The sequence below is a fragment of the Platalea leucorodia genome, assembly GCF_965183815.1.
Source record: "Platalea leucorodia genome assembly, contig: HAP1_HAP1_SCAFFOLD_303, whole genome shotgun sequence".
Taxonomy (NCBI): Eukaryota; Metazoa; Chordata; class Aves; order Pelecaniformes; family Threskiornithidae; genus Platalea; species Platalea leucorodia.
Window position 1 is genome coordinate 65,981 of NW_028121271.1, and position 14,208 is coordinate 80,188.

Below are 14,208 nucleotides of genomic sequence, written 5' to 3' on the forward strand. Positions count from 1 at the left end.
ATGTGTAATTTCTCCAGTGTGGCAATCTGCTATACTTCCACTATCCTGCTCAGGCTGCTGGCCAGCTTCCTAACCAGGGACAGATCCGTTTCTGCTCAAGGCTGCATGACACAATTCTTTTTCTTTGCCTGTTGTGCAGGTACCGAGTGTCATCTGCTGGCCACCACGTCCTAGGATCAGTACTTGGCCATATGCCACCCCCTGCTCTATGCCAGCCTCATGCAGCAGAAGCTCTGTCTCCAGCTGGCGGCTGGGTCTTGGCTAGCAGGATTACTAATGTCTACCGTAGTCACTGGGCTACTTTCCAAGTTACACTTCTGTGGTCCCAATGCAATTGATCACTTCTTCTGTGATTTTGCCCCATTGCTGGAGCTCGCCTGCAGTGACACCACGGTGCTTAGACTGGTTACTTTCATCATCTGCTTTCTGGATGTGGTCTTCCCCTTTGTCTTCACCTTGGTATCCTATATCTGCATCATAGCTGCGATCCTAAGGATCCCAGCCACCACAGGGAGGCAGAAGGCCTTCTCCACCTGCTCCTCTCACCTCAGCGTGGTCACTGTTTTCTATGGTACCCTCATCGTTGCCTATATGATGCCCAGAACAGCCTCACTGAGGCAGCTCAATACAGTGCCATCCTTTTTCTACTCCATCCTCACGCCCATGGCCAATCCACTCCTCTACAGCCTGCGGAACAGGCAAGTCAAGGGGGCTCTAGGAAATGCCCTCAGAAAGACTGTGGCCTGCATCGAGAGCTCCTACCAGTTGTGACCCACCAGGAATAAACAGGTTGTGGTTGTGTCAAGTGTGGACAACTGACAAGTGCATATTTTGTGTACCAGGTATATCTTTAGAAGTGCAGAATCTGGGGACTGTTTGGGGAATGAGAAGTGGGAAAATTTGTGTCTTAAAGACATACAGGTCTGGTGTTGAAGAGTGTAAAAAACTTCCCTGGCTTTCCTCTGTCTTTAAAGTAACCACAATTGTGATCCTGCAAGTGGGAGCTGTTGAAATGCCACACCTGCCCAGGAGTGGCAGAAAACTTACTCTAAACATGCTGTTTTCTCTTCCGTTACCCAGACAAGCTGAGGGTGGGGTTCCTGCGTGTCTGGGATTCCTCAGGACATCTTCATATTGACAGTGAGAAGGGGGGGAGTTGAATCAAGCTCTTCCACAGGACATGTCTAAATCTCAGTAGATGAATCCCATCCTTCCTGTTCTCTGGGCTGTCTAGCAGAGGAGAACTGTGAAAGCTAGTCTGATAGGGCCAGCCCCTCTGGAAAAAAAAGAAAAAGTAGATTGTTCTCCAGAAGAAGGGTGCCTGAGCTGGGTCTCACCTTCCCAAATTTTTTAATACAGTAATCATTACTTCCCACTTCTTTCCTTCTCCTAATCTGACCCCCCTCCAGCCCCCCTCCCCCAATGTAATTACGTATTTGTTTCCCACTGGCTGACTTCAATATTTCAACCTGAGTCCTCCTATTTTCTTCTTTCTTGCAAAAGAGAGTGAGGTCATGCTCATGGGGCATGCCTGAGCACATCCACCCCCAGCAGCGGGCTTTCCCCATTTCCTAGGCTGAGGCATGCGCACAAGATGGAAATGTCTCCATCACCCCTGATTTGTGCAAGAGCCTTCAGCCCTGACATACTCCCACAACACACTTATTCCTCTTCCACCCACAGACACAAATCCCTTCCCACTTCCAGGCTCAAATCATGGTTGCAAGAATTTGATGCACTTCAGAGGAGGCCTTGAGATTCCTGGATCTTCTTGGTGCTTATGGCAATGTTCCTGGCTCCCTCCAGATTTGATGGACTTCCTGTCTATAACAAGGGCTTTCTGACAAGCTTTTATGAAATGTTTGGTTTTCTGTCATTCCTGTGTGTGGAAAGAGTGGACACAGAAAAGAAAGAAATATCCACCAAAACGGATGCTGAGTGAAGTGCCAGTAAGAACCAGGTGAGGCACCCCCCTGGCTGTGCCTTCCTGGCAAGAAGTCTGTCCTGAGAAGGGGATCCAGCCTCTGCCACTCTGGAGTGGGGAATCAGCAGTGTCCATGCCACCTGGCAGAGACTGTCTGTCCAAGCACAGTTACTGTCTTCTCAGCTTTGAGCGCGAGCTTGAAAATGCTTGGCTGCAGGGGTAGTGCCTGCGGGATTATCAGTGCTCCAAAAGAGCAGTCCTTCCAGGTCTTTCTTGAGCAAGAACAGGAGAGTCATGGCTGAGGATGGGCTTTGGGGCCATGTGTGCAAAGCAGAATCGATGAGCAGCCCATCCCCTTAACTCCACTCAACCACTCCAGAAGGTCACAGTGACTGTGCTCTGGTTTTGATTCCCCTAAACCCTCTCTGCTAGGCAGGGGCTCAGCAGGGAAAAATCTATGGCACTGGGCAACACAATTGCCCCAGCTGTACCAGCGTGAGGACACCATCCCTGCGTGTGGTCAAACCATCAGCCTTTGGGTTAACAGCTGAGCACGCTCACCCACCCTGCCACAGGGACCCCAGCCAGGGCTGTCCCTGGTCACTGCTTTGCTGTCAGGACAGACATCAGTGCTGAAGGAATGGGAAGGTCCCTGAGCCCAGTGCCCATCCCCAGCCCCATGGAGATGGAAGCCTGCTGTTCACCTCACCTGCAGGGCTGCTGGGGAACAGAGGGGTGCAGGGGGAGGCCCGGTGCCTGGAGGAGGGGGTATAAGATTTCTGCCTCCATGTGCCCTCCACGGCATGCCCTAGGGTGCCATCGGAGCCTGGGGGCACATCAGTCCAGGGAGGGCATTTCCCTCACCCTGTTGCACTGCTGCTGCTGCAGAGTTGGGGACAGATGTGGCACAGATGGTTGTTGCCCTGGGTGGCAGAGGAGGCTCAGGGGAAAGGATTTTCTCCTCTCCATTGACCCATCCCGGAGTGGGCCAGAGTGTGGGAGCAGCACCTGCAGCAAGAGCCTCCTTCTGCCCCATTGCCCTGCAGAGACCTTGAAGGGGCAGTGCTCTGCAGTGCAGCCCTGTGCCAGGATCAGGCCCCAGCAGAGAGGCAGTCCCAACTTGCCCCACATCACAAGGATTCCAGTGCTGTTTTCTGCAGAGGGTCCCTGGGCACCCAGGGGAATACAGGACTTGTCATAGGCACATCACGGGAGGAGAGTGCTTCTCCTGCTGGCAGGTGTCAAGGGGATGTAGCTCAGTGGCAGAGCACCTGCTTCGCATGTGGGAGGTCCTGGGTTCAATCCCCAGCATCTCCAGGGGTACTTTTGCCCTGACTCCCCACCCTCAGGCAGGTGCAGGCTGGAGCTCAGGCACTGGTCCTCTCCAGGCCCTGTGGACCTGCCCTGCCCACTCAGGGCTTGCCTGTGAGGTGAGGAGGGCTGTGTGTGCTGCCTCTGCTGAGCCCCCTCTTGGAGGAGAAGCAGGCAGCTGTGCTGGACCTGAGCTCAGGTCACTGCCCTGCACCACAGACCCACCCCACCGCCCAGGGACAATGCTTGGCAGCAGAGTGTGGGGAGACCTCAGGGAGGGGAGAGGTGTCAGCAGCACACTAGGAATCATTTCTGGCTGCACTGAGAGATGTGGTGTGAGGGTGCTGGTCCAGCCCAGACGTCCTTTGGGATCAGGGCCACACTGCCCTGGTGGCTTTCCAGGGATAAGGGTCTGACATTGTCCTGTCTCCAGCTGGAGATCCCATACCGCATAGGGAAGCACTCCTCTGTGCCAGCAGGTAGGGCTGTCTGAGTTGGACGAGCCTGGGCAGGGCTGTGGGACTCCCAGCTGGAGGAATGACATTTCTTATCCTGACCCTGTCTCCAGGTCCTTCTCCTTCCACCATCACCACTGGCTTAAGCAGAGCCACAGCTCAGGGCACCTGCAACTGCTGAGGTCAGGCACAGCCCTGCAGAGCTGGGGCTGGTAGGGCTGGTGCCCACCTCTTGTTCCTGGGGTGTTTGGTGTCTCTGTCGATGCTGCGATGGTGGGATCAGGGAGGCACAGGGCTGTCCACAGCCTTGCACAGGCGGGAAGGGCCAGATGGTGCCTTGGCTGCTCCCCCAGCTAAAACACCCGCAACCAAAACGGAGTGTGAGACATGGCCTTTCCCTGCAGGGTGCTCAGCCCCTGGGAACAGTGAGCCCAAACTAAGAGAAATAAGGCTGCCCTCCTGTGGGCTTTCCACAGCCATGCTCTGCCCAGCGTGGGGCAGCAGTGCTGAGAGTTGGGGGTCTCACTGTGACCCCCCTCAGGTAGGTCCTCGGGAGCTACAAGAGCAAGCACAGATCCGGGGCACAGTGACAATCCTGCTTTGCAGTAGAGAACGGACCCCGCCCACAGGGCCAGACTGTTCAGGTCCCAAAAATGCCATGAAATGGGCTCTTTCTGCTCAGGTCTGCTGCTCCCTCAAGCACACCAGGCCTGTAGCTTACCTCCCTGAGGAAGAGGAGGCAAACCTCTACCAGGTGCCAGAGTAAGGGAGAAATATGATACCTGTGGGAGGGCAGAGGTGGTGGGGAGGTGCCATGGGACAGGCACTGGGCTCATCTCCCTGATCCCCACTTGGGGCACCTTGAGTCTGCAGGTCAGTCTCCATACTGCCCATAGGACCCACCATCCTGTGTTCAGAAGGTAACACTCCCCTCTTTACTTCACTTGTATACCTTATTTCTCTGAGATGCAGGGCTGGAGCTTATCCCAGTGGGAGTTTTCTAGGGGATGGAGGCTGTGCGTGCAATGTCCATGCATGTCACCCATCACCATTGGAGTCTCGCCCTGGGAACGCTGCTCTCCCGTGGGGGCTGCCAGCAGGAATGCTCCAGGGTATGGAGCAGAGGGATGTGTGAGCCTGGGCTTCCTCCAGATCCCCCCAGGGTCCCCCCAGGGGTGGAGGAGCTCCCAGCAGGGAATGGGGCAATGCTGAAGTGGGAGAGGACGTTGGTGACAGCCGCCTCCTGTCCTCTTCTCCTCTAGGGCCAGATCCTGCTGTTGGCAGCAGTACCGAGCTGCAGCAACTCCCCATAGGGAGCCAACACACCTTCCAGCCTGCAGCAGAGGAGCCTTTTAGGGAAGAGCTGGAGGGGTGTGGACACCCACCAGTGGGAGCAGGGAAGGCAGTTTGGGCTCCAGGTCCTGCCCAAGTGTCAAACTCTTCTCCCTGCATGGCTTCTGTGCTTTTTCTGTCCATGGGTGCTGGGGCTGGTGAAAGCCCCAGCCAAGGGAGAGGGACCCTGGCTCAGCTCCCAGCAGCACCTGTTTTAGGGGAGGGACACAAAATCTCCTCTGCCATGGAAACATGCCCACATGAGCATCCTCCTGGATGGGTCCTTCTCCAGGCCAGGGGCCAGACCACGGCTTTTGGCTGCAGCACACATCTCGTGGGGATCCTTTCTCCATCCCCCGGCCCTCCAACAGCGCTGAGGGAAAGGTGCCCCCATCCCCCCTGCTCCCATCCCTCCTGTACCTGCACACAAGTACTGCCCCGACACAAATCCAAACTGACACCCCTGGTGAGGCAGCAGGAGGGCAGGGGTGGGGGCTGGAGGGGAGCAGGAGGAGGGGGTCCCAGGGCTGCCATGGGGCCTTACAGCCCCTGCTCAGGAAGAAGGCAGCTCTGTGCCTGTGACAAGAGTGCTCGGGGTCTGTGAGGGCCCAAGAGAGCAGAAAGAGCCCATGGAGACTGGGGTCCTGGCAGAGCATGAGGAGAGGGAATTCCAGCCCTGTGTGTCCCAGAAAGTGGCTCTGCAACTTGTGCTGGGGCAGTGTGGAGCACAGCTGCCTCCTAACCATTGTGGGAGGTAATCCATGGGCCATGATCCGCGCTGGGGCTAGCTGGGGTGTTCAGGGCACTGCGGCCACCTTAGGGCTCACTTCTGTGGGGCAACAACCCAGGGCTTACCCTGACATGGAAGCTCTGTCATGGCCTCTGCACTGTGGGACCAGTGTGGCCCAGGCAGGGTCTGGGGAAAGAGCAGCTGGAAACCCCAGGGTGAGGAAATGGGTGCTCCCGCTGGGGTGCATCACAGCACCTATCAGAGAGCCATTTTGACTAGAACTTGCCTGTGGCCAGCAGGATGGAACTGTCTCTGTCAGCAGGATTATTCCCCAGGCACCAGGGCCTCTCGCAGCCCCACAGCCTGACCCCAAGCCTGCTGTCCCTGAGACGTGCCCCTTCCCTACTACTGTGTCTTTGTTCTCTGCTCCCCTGATCAGCCTCAGGAAGATGACCCAACACCTGGGCAGGCAAGCAGCAGCTCTGGGTCAAAGCCCCCAGAGACTTTTAATAAGAACCAATATGGATGCACAGTGTGAAAATGGGAATAAAAATAGAGGAAACTCCCAGCCATTTCTGCTGCCCGTGGTAAAGGGAGACGGTTCCCTGGTGCTCACAGCTCTCCCAGCTGCGCAGGCCTCTCCTCCCTCCTGCCTGCACCCAGCTGCACAGCAGGGATGGGCTCTCCTGGCCTGGGGCTCAGGGACTGTTGGGCACCAAGCTCCGGTGTCACAGCCTTTGTGTCCTCACGGGGATGTGCCAGAGACGCCTCTTCAGCATCATCATAGCCCATGCTCCCCAGGGACACGGACGAGGTGTCTCCTTCAGCTCCAGGGACCCCAGCACTTCTCTGGGAGCGCAGGCTGCTCCCTGCAAGCAGCAAGGCAGGACATTGCAGTTTGCCCCATGGGGTCTGTGCATCACCTTCCTCCCCACTCCTCCCCACATTCAGCTCCTTCTCCCACCCCCAGTCCCTCCAAGGACAACTCCTGGGTCAGGTTCCCCCTTCCCAGGAGTTTTGGGTGTCAGTATGGTAGCAACTTGGGTGGCACCAGGGATGGCACCCCAGGAACCAGCAGCGCTATCTTTCCCTCTCACCTCTGCATGAATCCCTGGGCCCTGCTCCCTCCTCTGGTGCCCTGGGCATTTCCCAAGCTCCCTGCCCAGGGGCAGCATCATCCCCAGGGTCAGAAACCTCCCTGGCATCATCATAGCCATCCCCTGGGTCACGTCCGGGCAGGACAAGAACATCTGAAAGGAGAGGGCAGCTGGTGACAGTGAGAAGACACATCCTGCAGAGCAGAGGACAGGAGGATGCACAGGGACATAGGGATGAGACACTGGTGGTGGCAGCACCACAGGAGACCCCCATGTCCTCCCCATCTGTGATGGTGACACTCAGTGACACCTGTATCAACCACATAGCTTCAGGGAGATCAGCCCCTTCCTGCCTCCATTACCTGGTGCCGATCCCACACCATCCTCCTCCTCCTCGCTGTCCCCAGGGGAGGGCTGCAGCTGGGTCAGGGACTCCTCTGAATAGGAGCCTGTCGAGATGCACAGCGGGTGTTATGGAGCGAGCCCCACGGACCTGTCTCATGGTCAGCGCTGCTGGGGAAGGGGGACCCACAGAGCTGGGGCTGCATGGGGAGGAGGGCTGGGAATCACCCTGCTCCCCCGGGACAAACACTGTCTCAAAGGTGCTCCCAGAGCTGCCCTAGCGTGGCCCCTTCCCTCACTCCTCGGGTGTCACATGAGGTGCAGGGGCAGGAAGAGAGGGGCTGTCCAGCTGGGATGGGCAAAGCTGGTTGGGAGGTAGGTCCTCTCCCGGGCCCAGGACCTGGATGCTCTCCCCACAGACCACACGGCCCCAGCGCTGCAGGGACCATGGTCTGGGAGGCTTCAGGGGATCAGCCCTGTGTTGGGGCCAGGGGAAAGGGTCCTGCAGATGGGCCTGCAGGGAGGACCCACACCCACCTGAGCGACCAAACCTTGCCTGCTTCTCCCACACCGGGCTGTAACCAACCTCCTCATACACGGCCTCGGGGAAGAGCTCCTGAGCCCTCCTGGAGCCTGGGGACAGAGGCAGGGCTGGCACAGGGACAGGCAGAGGGGCAATGGGACCCCACTGTGCTCCCCCAAACCTGTTCCTTTGGCCAGCCCAGGACTGGTCTGACAGCACAGCCCCATTGTGCTGTTCAGGCACGGCCGCCACATCCCCAGTGAGGGCAACATTGCTGTGGAGATTATCTGGGGCAGCGTCACCCTCGCATCATCCTTTCGGAGACAGCTCTCATGCCCCTCTGGCCCCTGGGTCATTCCCCCCTTGTCCGACCTTGGAGCAGCTCCCATGTTTCCTCGCCACCTGGAGCTGCCCCTTATCTGCCCCATGGGCCTATAGCAGGGCCCCTGCCCTGCCGGGGGATGGACAAGGATGGGCAGGGCTGGGCAGAGGGACAGCTTGGGGGCCTGACACCATGGAGATGGACACTAGCTCCCCCTGCCTCTGGGCTCTCTCCACCCCTTGCTGCTGGTGCCCCATGGCCAGGCAGTCAATGGGGTGGTGCATGGGACAGGTGGCAGCACACAGTCTCATCCCCCCAGCTCTGCCTGTACCTCTCAGTGACACCCCGCAGCACCCCACAGCCCTTCCAGGAGGCATGGTCCCTGGGACTGCTATGGAAGGACCCACCTCTGCGCCCAGCCCTGGCGCTTAGCACTTGCCCAGCCAGGAGGGCCAGGAGCAGGCAGAGAAGGGCCCCCAGGATGATGCAGATGATGATGGGCACTGAGACTCTCCTGCTGCTGGTCAAATGACCCTGGGTAGGATCTGCATGGGCAAGAACATGGAAGGGGCAACACCAGGCCTGGGAGAGGTGGGGGCAGCACCAGTCCTGACTCCCATCACTAAAGGCAGCAGAGGGTGGAAGACCCCAGGGATAGTAATGGGGAAGCTTCCACCCTGCTGAGGAAATTACAGCCCTCCCCAACTCTCCCACCACCACCCCAGTGCCTCCTCCTGGGAGCTTCACACCCCAGCAAGGAGCCCCTTCCATCCACCTGTGGGTCACAGCCTGGTGCTGGGGATACCCAGCCTTGGGCAGGAGGACAAGTTACCTGCTCGGGGTGGGGATGCTGCTGTCCTGGCTGGAGCTGCAGAGGAGGAAAAGGAGAGCTGGGCTGAGAGGATGGGTGTGCGGGTACTGGGGAGCCTCCTTCCCAGCACGCCCTGGGTGTGTCTGGAGATGTCCCTGACACATCCCACCCAAACTGCCCCTCCAGTAGTGCTAGAAAGGGAGGCCAGGACAGGGCCCATGGCCTCTGCTCTGGGCAGCAGGCAGGGTGGCACAGGCAGCCCAGGGGACAGCCCTGGGGCTGTAGGGCCCCACAGGCAGTGGCCTGAGGACACCCAGCTCCACTGAGGCTGCTGCCCACCTGGCGCCAGGCTCCTGCACTCTGCAGGAATGGTCTCACTCCTGGGAGGTCAGGGGCCATGCCAGGACCAAGTGGGAGAACGGCCTTCTCTAGCTCCCTGCCAACACCTGAACAAGAGGTCCCAGCCCTGCCACTCACTTGAGCAGAGCACAGCAGCGTCTTCCTTATGCCGGCAAGCACCGCCATCCCCGGGACGGGCCCAGCAGTCCTGCAGGGACAGCTCTGTCCCCCGGCACTCCACCTGCTCCAGCCAGATGGGGCCTTGCCCCTACCCTCCGGTGGCGGTGGTGCCTGTGCTCCTGGCGTGTTCCAGGGCCGTGACCCAAACGAGCAAAAGGAAGGCTTGTGGTGAGGTAAAAATGCTCCTTTGAACCGCTGTCAGAGAACGGGTCACTGTGGTGTCAGAGCTTCAGTGTCTGCGCCTGATGTGAGAACTTTCCCGCCTCCCTGTGCTTCCAGGCTGCACAACCCTTCTCCAAAAAAACGCTGCGGGACCCTCCTGGGTCTCGTGGGAAAATGTGCACGACTGTGCTGAGGATCCCCTGGGTGCAGGGACAGCACAAAGCCTTTTCCGCGTGCCTCCTCCCCTGGCCGTGGTCTCCCTCTTTATCAGCACCTGAAGCCCCCCTCCATCTCGTCCCCATCCCTGGGTCTGGTGATGGCAGCTCTGTACTCAGTGGTGCCTCCAGCAGTGACCCCCTCATCTACAGCATGAGGAACCAGGAGCTCAAGGGTGGAATTAGGATTACATGAAAGTTTCTGCAATAGTGATCAACTCTCCATCTCTCTCCACAAACGACTCCCAGGATATCCCATCCAAAACTGCTGCTTTGGTGTATTATCATTATTGTTACCAATACCATTATCATTACCTTTCCCATTGTTGTTACTTGTGGTTATTGTGTTCCTAGAGAAATGTTTGGATTTGTCTCGCTTCTCCAGAGGCATGAACCTGCTCTGTCTCACCTGGAGCCTGGGTAAGAGTGTGTCTAACGCCGGGGCGGAGCTGACTGCCCCATAGCCTCTCTGTAATAAAACGGGATCTCCCCCGTGCAGTGGGGAGATGAGCAGCAGCCATCCCCATCCAGCTGGAGCTGCCCCACACCCTGAGCAGCAAGGCCAGTGTGGAGTCGCCCTGTGACCCCAGGCACCACAGCCAAATCACCCTGCAGAGCAGCATCGCCAGCTCGGGGCCCTGCAGGGGGGCAGGAGGAGCGGCCAGGTGGATGAGAGAAAGGTTAGGGAGAGATCAGAACAGAGATGACCTGGGCTGGAAATTGCCTCAGAGACAAAACCACCAGCATTCACCTAATCCAAGACAATGCCCAGGGTGTGGGTCCCCTAAAGCGTGGTCATGGTGCAGAGCCAGAAGTCCTTGCTGTCCGGGAGCTCCACCAGGCCTGGGAAGTGGATGAAGAAGGACTGGTGCTCACGACTGCGCATCCCTTTGTGCCATCGCCCCTCCTCAAGGGTGGCATCGAAAGGGAGGCTGGGACCCTGCATCAAGGCTTGCACTGAAGGAAGCATGACTCAACCCAGAGTTCCCCTCAGTCCCTAGCCAGGCAGGGCTGTCACCCCAGTCAGTGCAATTGCTCTGGGGACGCAAGAGACACGCTGGGTTGGGAGATGCAGGGCAGCCAGGATTGACCGCAGCACTCCCGGTAGCCTCTCTGCAGCCAGAGCAGCTCTCCACAGCTGGGAGGAGATGCACTGCTGCTTTCTCCATGGTCAGGGCTCTTTGGGGGCTGTAGCCACTGGCACTGCCTGCTGGGAAGCCCAGACCTAGTTCTGAGCCCCGGTGCCCTGCACCACAGCTCTTAGTACCTCCCCTCCCATGCCACCATCCTCTCTCAGAAGCACCACCAAGTGCATTACTCCCTTGGCAGGTATGCAGAGGAGCTGCTGGAGGTCTTCTCTGCTCCCCCATGCTGCCCCCAGCTCTGCCTCAGTGTCAGCCCACAGGCACTGCCACATTCCCTCTCTGTTAGGTGCTGGGTGTCTCCACATGCCCTCCTCTGAGCCCATGCAGGGATCCCCAGGGTGTCTCTCTCCTTGGAGCTGTCCACCAATGCCTGGCGGTGCAGTCGCAGGGGATCCCGGTGTTGCCACACTTGGAGAGAAGGTTGTGATTGTCCTTGGTCAGAGTAGGCATCAGGATCTGTCTAGCAGTCAGGAGGGAAAGAGGAGAGCAAGAGACAACGAGGACAAGAAGCAGGAGGGGGATTTTCAAATGAGGTTTAAGGAAAAAACCCCACACCTTTATAGTTGCTTAGTGTTGGGTCTGGGGCCCAGAGATTTTCAAAACTCAAGTGGAGAAAACACTGACCAGCCTGATCTAAGGGACAAGTTCTCCCTGCTCAGAGCAGATTGTGGCACTAGAGACCTCCATTGGTTCCTTCTGACTCTTCTTCACGGTATCTGTGTAGATTGCCTAGTCTAGTCTAGACTAGGGCACCTCCTGGGGTTGCCCAATACAGGGTGCAGCTGGGTTTGGAATATCTCCATGGATAGAGGCTCCACAACCTCTCTGGACAATCTGTTCCAGTGATCCATCACCCTCACAGGAGAAAAGTGTTTTCTTGTGTTGAGACGGAAGCTCCTGTGCTTCCGTTTCTACCCATTGCCTGTCACTGGGCACCACGGAGAAAAGTCTGGCTCCCTCTTCTTCATTCTCTCCCATCAGGTGTTGATACACATTGATAAGATCCCCATGAGTCTTCTCTTCTCCAGGCTAAAAAGTCCCAGCTCTCTCAGCTTCTCCTCCTGAGGGATTCTTGTGTGCCTTCATCATCTTTGTGGCCCTTTGCTGGACTCGCTCCAGTAAGTTAATGTGTCTCTTTTACTGGGCAGCCCAGCACTGGACGTAGCGCTCCAGATGTGGCCTCACCAGTGCTGACTAGAGGGGCAGGATCACCTCTCTTGACCTGCTGGCAAACTTCTCCTGAATGCGGCCCAGGAGGCTGTCGGCCTGCTTTGCCACACAGCCACACTGCTGGCTCGTGGTCAGCTTGCTGTCCACCAGGACCCCCTGATCCTTCTCTAGAAACCTGCTTTCCAGCCAGCGGTCCCCCAGCCTGTCCTGGTCCATGGGGTCCTTCCTGCCCAGGGGCAGGACTCTGTGTTTCCCTTTGTTGAACTTCATGAGGTTCCTCTCTGCCCAGTTCTCCAGCCTGCCCAGGTCCTTCTGAGCAGCAGTGCAACCAGCCGGTGTATCAGCCACTCCTCCCAAGTTTAGATCATCCACAAACTTGCTCAGGATGCCCTTGGTCCCATCCTCCAGGACTGTAATGAAAGGCTGAACAAAATGGGACCCAGTATCAACCCTTGGGCTACCCCACTGGTGATTATCCTCCAGCTGGACCTTGTGCCACTGGACACAGCCCTCTGAGACTCAGTCAGTTTTCAGTCCCTCTCATTTTCCACTTAGCCAGTCCATACTCACTCAGCTTGTCTATAGGGGTAGAATGGGAGACAGGCTGACAGCTCCCTGCATCCTCTTTCTTGCTCTGCTTCAAGAGAAGGTTTCCATTTGCTCTCTTCCCGTCCTCAGGAACCTCACCAAATCCCCTTGACCTTTCAGACATGATTTCAAGGGGCCTTACAAGGACATCAGCCATCTTCCTCAGCACTCATGAGTGCATCCCCTCAGGTCCCAAGGACTTATGCATGTGCGGTTTGTTTCCATGTTCCCTAAGCTGAGACTCCTGCACCAAGGGTAAGTCTTCCTTGCTCCTTGCCTCTGGTCTTGGGGGCCTGGGATTCCTGAAGGTTGGTCTTACCAGTAAACGCAGAGAGGAAGAAGGCATGGAGTACCTTGGCCTCTTCTGTGTTCTCTGTCACAGGGGTCCCACCCCATCTAGCAGCAGGCCCACATTTTCCTGAGCCTTTCTTTTGCTGCTGGCATCATTGTTAAATCCTTTCTTGATGCCCTTCCTGTCCAGATGGAATCACCAGCTTGAGATCGAGATGGGCTTTGGCTTTCCTCACACCCTCTCTGAATGCTCGGGAGGTTCTTGGTGCCCTCCAGAAACCTCCTGAGTGTCTTGTGCCCTGCTGTGCTGCCCCTCCAGCAGATGTCCAGCTGGGTAATCTCTGCCACAAGGACCAGGGCCTGCAAATGAGAAGCTGCTTCTACTTGTCGGAAGAAGGCCTCATCTGTTGCTTCTTCCTAATCCAGTTAGTCCACAGCAGACACCAACTACAACATTACCCATGGTAATGTTGCTCTGCCCACTAATCCTGATCCATCGGCTCTCATCTGGCTCCTCACCTGTCACTACCAGAGCTCCATGCTTTCCTTCTGCTTGCCCACAGACAGGGCACCTTCCCCTCCTCACTGACCTGCCCCATCCTTCCTAAAGAGGCAGCTTCCATCCATGGCCACGCTCCAGTGGTGTGAGCTATCTGACCATGTCTCTGATACCTAAGTGAGATTACAGCTCAAGAACTGCCCACAGATTCCTAATTCCTCCTGTTTGCTCTCCAAGCCGTCTGCATTCCTGTGCAGGCCCATCAGAGGTGTGCCCAGCCATGCTGATTCCCTGCTGAGACTGAGGGCTACTTGACAGGTGCCCACAAACAGCCCTGGTTGTACCCTTTGCTTCACCTCCAACCTTCCTATTCCCTGTGTCCCCCCTCCCAGGTTCTTCCCTTTGGTCATCCTCAATCCCTGTCATTCAAGAAGCCCACCCCTGATTCCCCTTTACCCGCTGGCCCTGGCTTTCCTTGCCTGTTGCCCTCCTTTGGTGTTTCTGGGCTGGCAGCATTGGGAATTCTTACCTTGGTCAGCAAGGCTGTTAAACTACTACCTCCTTTTATTATCCATCATGGCCTTCAATTCCTCATGCTGTCATCTTGTTGGAGGCACCACAGGACAGGGTGAGCCACCTACACGCACACGTGAACAGCTGACACAAGGAAGCTTCAGTTCATGGGGACCCTGGGAAACCCTGGGATTTGGCCAACAGAAAGCTCATCAAGTTTGACAAGGAGAAGTGGCCAGTCCTGCATCAGGGGAAGAAT

General features: G+C 57.2%; 1 pseudogene across 1 annotated transcript; it reads left to right on the plus strand.

Annotated features, from left to right (window-relative positions):
- LOC309604018 (olfactory receptor 6B3-like) lies at positions 1–771 on the plus strand (annotated as a pseudogene). The gene has a single exon. The product of its transcript is annotated as an olfactory receptor 6B3-like (transcript).
- The last annotated feature ends 13,437 nt before the right edge of the window (positions 772–14,208 follow it).